Genomic DNA, 7,081 nt, shown 5'->3' on the forward strand with positions numbered 1-7,081 from the left:
AGCTTTCTACATTGAGCATGGTAGTGCTTCTCCCCCCTCAGTCCACTACCTACATTCATGTACTAGCTGCAAGCCCAAGTGATGTTTCTGTCCATTTCCCCCAGGACAGCTGGGGGCAGGGCATCATCCCACAAGGTACTCAAGTGGCCTAAATAGGTAACACCTGAGTTTTGCTGCACATTGCTACATAAGCAATTGATTTTACATCCAAGACTTCTTTTTAAAGAATTGTGCTCTGAGTCAAGCAAAGAAATTTTACGGATTCTAAAAGTTGAGAACAATCCTGCTACCAGCTGAAAAAGTAGGCTGAGTCAGTCACTGTATCATGTTTGATATTTATAAGCAAATCTGTATGGCTGTATATAGGACAAGGCACAGTTCAGCCATCTGCCACACAGCTGGATGGCTGGTGTCACACGCTGGCTGATCTGAAGGCGGACAGGTGGAGCTCTCCTAGAGGAGAAGAAATGAGATGTGGGAGACAGAGAGAACGGAACAAGTGTCAGTGCAGAGACATACAGCCTCCAGTCTTTTATAGCTTATGTTTGCTTTTTTATTTTCCTCAACCGATTTTAGTTGCAATTAGTATTGAACTCTGGGTATATTTATGTTGCACAAGTGTAGAAACAATTCCACCAATATGCAGGTATTAAAGAATCTGGCCCAATCTGTTTATTTTTTCCCAGAACAACAGCACCTTCCTTTGCCCTCTGGTGATGTCTAGAAGGTGACCGGAAGAGTTACCCATGCAGAGTTGAGACAGAAAAGCTTCTAGAAATAGCTGCTGAACAGCAGAAGTAGGTGGCATGGAGAACAGAAAGCCTGACTATCTGCTCTTCTTATCTAAGCCTGTGCTGGGAATGATCAAGAGGTATGAGACAGCCTGGTGTCTGTGCCAGTGCTGAAGACAGCACTTGTCTCATAGTCCATACCTAGTAAACAGCTGGGATAACCTTGCAAATGTTTAGAAAAACTCAGTATCAGTGGGGGCTGACACAGATAACATTTTGAGTTGATAGAGGATAGTGCAGGTACTTTTAGTCTAGAATAATCAAACTGATTAAGCAGTTCTAATTCCTTGAATGGAATGAGCATAGCTGAAGGGTAAACAGCTGAAAATAAGCAGTGTGAACCCTTGGTTTAAATATGGGGAGGTTAAGTGATATAAATCTTTCTAATCACTTCACTCCGTAGTTCAGCTTTGTGCCTCAGTATAGTGTCACAGGATTCAGAGGTGAGCAGGAATTAAAGGGGAACAACAAAACACACACACACCACACAAAGAACAGAAAATTAAAAATTACAAGTTCTTTTGATTAAAAGAAGAAAAAAAGACTTCATATCAGAAATCCTCATTTCAGACATGATTTCCCATGTTTTCTCTTAACCACATAGTTAATACATCTGCCATATTCCAGGCATCAACAGAATAAAAACAGATTTAAATCACAAGTTTGGAAGTACAATGAACTTATTTCATCTCCAGATGCCAGTCACGTGTGAAATGAGTTTGAAGTGCTGAAGTCTTGGTTCCTTCCCCAGCACCAGGAACATACATCTATAGCCATTTGCAACCCAAGCTTGTGTACAAATTGTCACTGAAGTTCATTGGCAAAGCTTCAGGGAGTTGCTTGCAAGACATTATCTAGTTGTTTTGTTTCACAGATTACTCCTGTTAATGAAAAAATTTTGTTAAATAAGGCAAATGACTCTATTTAACATGAAAATAAATAGGATGAAAGATGAGAGAGGTTCTCTAGTCCTCAAGAAATTGATTCTTATGTGCACAAATCTGAAGAAATTGGCAGAAATCCATGGTGAATATGGGAAACAGAACTGAATACAAAGCAAAGTAAATTAATTGTCAGTTTACCTTGTGTGTCCAATGGCATACCACAGACAAAATTTGCAGTCACATACCCCAGTTATTTTTTACATCAGCCATTTATGTAGCCTCACCATTAATTATCTGTCTCTGAATTGCTGTATTTGGTTGTTCAGTTGAGACATAAGAGCTGAAATTTGGAATGAGCTACGGCATATTGCACTGTGAGTCAGGACGTTGTTTTAATGCCATTTGAGAAAAGTCATGTTGTAGTTTGAGCTTTAATTTGATATCATTAACTGTACTCCATGACTAATGCTGAAATCCTAAGGGCTGTTTCTCATGGCCTCAAGCTTAATTCCCTAGTGATCTACTATCACATTATCCTCTCTGTCTTTTCTCAAATGTGCATGAGAAATGTAGAAGTTACAACATCAGCTTTAGTCCTTCTATTGTACCATGGAGAATTTCTATGGAGTTATAACCAAAAACCACCGTAGCTTTCTTACACACCAATTTGTCCTTATTTTTTCTAAACTCAGTAAAGTCTCACAGAACAGATGAGACAAAGAATAAAGTACCCCAGAGGTGACAAGGGTGCAACGCCCAGAATTAGGTGGTGAGTTTATTCGAGTCACATTGTTCAGGAGTGCAAACATGAGTAGCAGGAATCAAAACCCACTGGTACCAGGACTGTAGGGCTTAGTATCAAACAATAGAGAGATGTAGCTGTCCTGTTTGCATTTCTCTGACAGAAAACTATCCCCTTCCAGGTGAAAGAAAGCCAGACTAGGAGACTGACCCAGTGCTCTCATCTTCCTATATAAAACAACATCCCTCACTCGCAGACCCTCCAGACAGACATTCCTGCTGAACAAACCACAACATATCCAACCATTCCAGGTGTGCCGAAATGTGAAAGGAACACCAGACATTACTTTACATTTTTACCTTTTAATCTCATGGTCCGCAAATATCCTCACTGCACGCTTAAAGCCTTTTCAGTTGAAATTCTTCCCTCTTCCACCTCTCAGAAGCGCACAAAAGCGGGGCAACCTGCAGTGCTAGGACTTTGTTATGTGACTTGGCTGATGATGGGCAGCCTTCCTCCTAACCCAGGCTAAAGCAAGCCAGACTTGCTTTAGTCCTTCCTGGCTGATCATTAACAGCAGCTGGCTCTTCACAGCTTCACTGGAATCAAGAAGAGTTGTTGCTCAACTCCCAGAAGCATCTGGCTGTAGCAAGAATAATGTCACTATTGAATGGTCACTTTACATACTTAATGCATGATCTCTTCACACATTGCACTGCTGAGATCACATAGCACAAACTGCTTATTTACAGTAGTTTATTAAAGCTAGCTCAGGCTAATTTAAACTAATTCTGCTTGGTCATTCCCCACCTAATAGCTGTTGTTCATCACTGCTCAGGTAACTCACACTCCTGGAAACAGTCAAATGTGACAGCCTACATTTTTCATTTACATTAATTTTTGAGAGCACTGTTATAGGTCATTGATTCACCTTCTGATGTAAATAATAATACATGTGGCTGAGAGCGTGACAAATCTGGAAACCAAGATAAGTGCCAACTGGCATTTTGCAGCAGTGGGTTAGCTTCTCACCACGAGCACTTAATTACATTGCTCAGCACAGCTGACACGTATTAATTCTTATTGATGTTCCCCTGGAAAACATTACAGAGAATTAGCGAGTAAGTACAGGCACAGAAGTACCAAGCTGAAATAGCTCTTCTCTCTCCTATAAGGCACCGGTGGGACAGAGTCTGTGACTGTACCTATCTAATGGATGCAGTGATGGAGGAAATGGCTTGAACTCATGGGAGAAGTAGTTATCCTGAACAGCTCTGGTGTGGGCTTTCTTAGAAGTGATGGGCTAGAGGAGAGGCCAGCAGCCAGAGAGGCAGCTGGAAATCAGGATGGGAAATTCCAGGAAAACAGAGCCCGAGCTGCCACCAAATGTGTCAAATAGAGACCTGCAGAGAGGAAATGTGTCAGATAAGAGAGGCTCCTTGTTAGCCACCTATATTATGTTCTGTCCCAAAGTCCTATTCCTATTGCTGTTGTGGTCAACTCCATCACATTTGTGTCACAAACACTGGATGATAAAATCAGGAAATCCATAGGTGCTCATGATTGATGTCAGGCTCATAACAAAACCAAAATAATCCTGATTAACTGATGTTGAGTGACAGCAGATGCAGGAGGAGGTCCAGTATATCTGGCATTCTCCTTGCTCAAACAGCTTTTCCCAACCTTCAGGACAAGGTGATGTCCCGGAGGCTGCCTGCCTCCTGGGACAGGCTCCTTTGTGTCTTCTGTCCTGCTTTTATGTGAATGAAATGAAGATCTTTGGGTTCTTCATCTTTTTTGAGATATCACTGTCATCTTGGTTATTTAGCTCAGGAGTAAAAAAATAACAAATTAATTCAATTTCATTTATAGGCATAGAGACCAGCCTGGAAACATGCTATTGGCTGTCAATATTTGGCTCAGATTTATGATGCAGTGAAGTTGCAGAATATAGGAATTATTGGGTTGCTAATAAATAAATAAATATTTTTAAAAATAAATAAATACCCTTAGAAGAGCCACTTCTCTCTCTCAGTGGGAAGGGCTCAGAGACCACCCTGCATTTGGCAGACACATCCAGAATTTGAGGACTGCAGAATTATTTACACCATCTCTATCTTGTGGAGAAGAAATGATTTATCTTGAATTCTGTTTTTAGAAAGAGCTCTTTAAAATCCACATGGAAATATATGGTCCCATTTTGCTCTTCAGAAGGCTGATTGATAATAAAGGAAAATAAATGAATAACTGGTACTATACTAAGTTGTATTTTCAAGCAACAGAAAGAAAATCAGTCAAGGAAAGCTCTCATGATTTTTAAGGCAGGTTTTACTTTTAGTTATCATCTCCTCCCACTACAAAACAATAATTATTAATTAACGTAGATCTAGGTATGCAGAAAGTGCATTTTGCTGGAGACAGATTCAGTTACTGGTGGAAATCTGGTCCAACCCCTTTAGCTGTAGTGCAGTGGAGACAGGGAGGTTTGCTGGCTTACTGTGCTATGCAGCACTTCGCTGTGCACTCCCCCTGCAGTTTTTGTGCTTCATCACTAGAGAGCAGCTGCTTGATAGTGCTTTGCACTGAATATCTGCCTTATGAAAGTATCTGCCCTACAGAGAAACTATAAAACAGCTCCTGGTGCTGCACTCCACCTGCCAGCCGCATTGCTATCGCTTTTTGTTGCCTGTGTGTATAACATTATTTGGCCAGTGTCCAATTAATTCCTTGCAATGAGTTGATCAGAAACTGGTATTATGGTGTCTGGGGGAAAGAAAAACAAACAAACAAACAAACAAACAAACAAAACAAAACAAAACAAAACAAAACAAAACAAAAAAACAAAAAACAAAAAAAACAACAGCACAGAACATAGAAAGTCTGTGAAGGTACCGAAGGGCCCATAAAGTGGTCTTCAATCAGATCTGAAGACAGTGACATTTATTTGAATGCATACGTGTTCAGGACAGGAATTTCATGGCTAATGGCACAAGAAGCAATTTTTGGAGCAATCCTATGATGGATAAGGACCATAGAAATCGGTCAAATCCACATTTGTGTAGATCATGGGAAACGTTTCATTTGCTCAGTTATGACGTTAATGTTAGGGATTTGATAACCTGATTATCAACTGTATTTTGACTCAAATTCTTTGCAAAGCACATTAAAATATTTCTAAAAAATTATTTTTAATTTCTTTATTAAAAAAAAAAAATCAGTACAAGCAGCCTAGAGAGGAGAAAGAGAAACTGCTGAGCAGCAGAGCACTGGGCACCGTGAGAGGCTGAGGGAGCACCTTGTCTCTCAGTGGTGAGCCTGCAAGTCAGTGCTGCTCAGTGACTAAAGCTTAGGGCTGCTGTACTTGTGGGTGATTCAAAACTCTTCCTGTATGATGTGCAAATTCTTGGATTCCTCAGGAGAGCAAGAGGCTGTGATGGGAAGCTTTAAGCCCTCATAGTGCTGGGGCATGTGTGTAAAGGCACTAAATGGTCACTCTCCAACCTGCATTTGCAACAGCTTGTAGCTGGGGCTTTCAGTGTGGTAAAGGCTAGAAAGCATTCACTCATATGTAATGTATTTTTCTTATTTTTCGTATCTGTCAGCAGGCAAAAAAAAAAAAAAGTACTAAGAAAAGTAAATGGGCAATTTTATTTTTTTTTGTTATGCATGTATAGATCATGTACTGACATGGAAGGGATAAAAGTACTCCAGACGTTCAACTTCCCAGTCAGTCAAAGGAACACAAGAAAAAACTTAGAAATAAGATAGTGAATGTATAAACTTATCCAGAACGATTCATGTTATAACTCTGACATGAGAACTTCATTTTCTTTTAATCTCTGAGGACCTTTGTAACAGCAAAGAATATTAAATTTGGAGATTAAGAAGCAACATGTGGCTGGTTCTGGTATCTCTGTGTAGCAATGGCCCTTTCCTCCTCTTTCATGTTTTTGAACAGTCTCAAGAGACTTCGCAAAGCCCTCGAGGCACTTCCTTCATCTAGATCAAGCAGCCCTGTTTAAGAGCCTTCGTTTCACAGCTCTGTCACTGAGCTGAACATCTGCCCTCACTTTTGGGTTGCCAAAAGTTTCACTCATTCTAGGAAACAGATGTAATCATTTACTGAAGCTTTCGGAAGTGTTCAAAATATAATGAATATGGCCAGCGCCCTGCTTTTATCCTGTAGGGGAGGACTCACTCTTTTCCAAAGCCCTTGCTGGCATGTCACCCTTCCGTGTCTGCTGGACTCCTGTCCCTGTCCCACCACTGACACCCCCGCAGCTGCTTCAGCTGCCTGCCATGCCCATGCCCGAGGTCTGCAGAACCATGGGAACGGTCCTGCCAGCTCCTGCTGCCCTCTCTGGTCCCAAACATGAATGTCTCAGAAAATGCAAAATGCCCCCCTACCCTTACCCTCTGCTGGGTAAGGACAGCCTCCTCAGCACAGCCTGATTTTTTTCCATGGAAATCTCTTGCCTTGCCTTGCCTTGCCTCGCCGCGCCTTGGATTTACCTGAGGAATTGCTAGAGCTGACTGTAATGCACTTCTTTGGATTCCCCTGAGTCCATACGTTATTTGTTCCAGCTTGGTTCAGCTAGGTACCCTGTACCTGATCACAATTCCTTTCCTTACAAATCCTGCTGCTGCTAACAGCTGCAGTGCTT

The 7,081-nt window shown here is 41.3% G+C and overlaps 1 long non-coding RNA gene across 1 annotated transcript; it reads right to left on the reverse strand.

Annotated features, from left to right (window-relative positions):
• Positions 1 to 1,340: 1,340 nt before the first annotated feature.
• On the reverse strand, positions 1,341 to 3,416 carry LOC311434828. Its single transcript, XR_014691754.1, has 2 exons — positions 2,777 to 3,416; positions 1,341 to 1,672 (listed from the first exon to the last, which is right to left on the reverse strand). It is a non-coding gene; the product is annotated as an uncharacterized lncRNA (long non-coding RNA).
• Between the last annotated feature and the right edge of the window lie 3,665 nt (positions 3,417 to 7,081).

The sequence above is a fragment of the Aythya ferina genome, assembly GCF_964211825.1.
Source record: "Aythya ferina genome assembly, chromosome: 3".
NCBI lineage: Eukaryota > Metazoa > Chordata > Aves > Anseriformes > Anatidae > Aythya > Aythya ferina.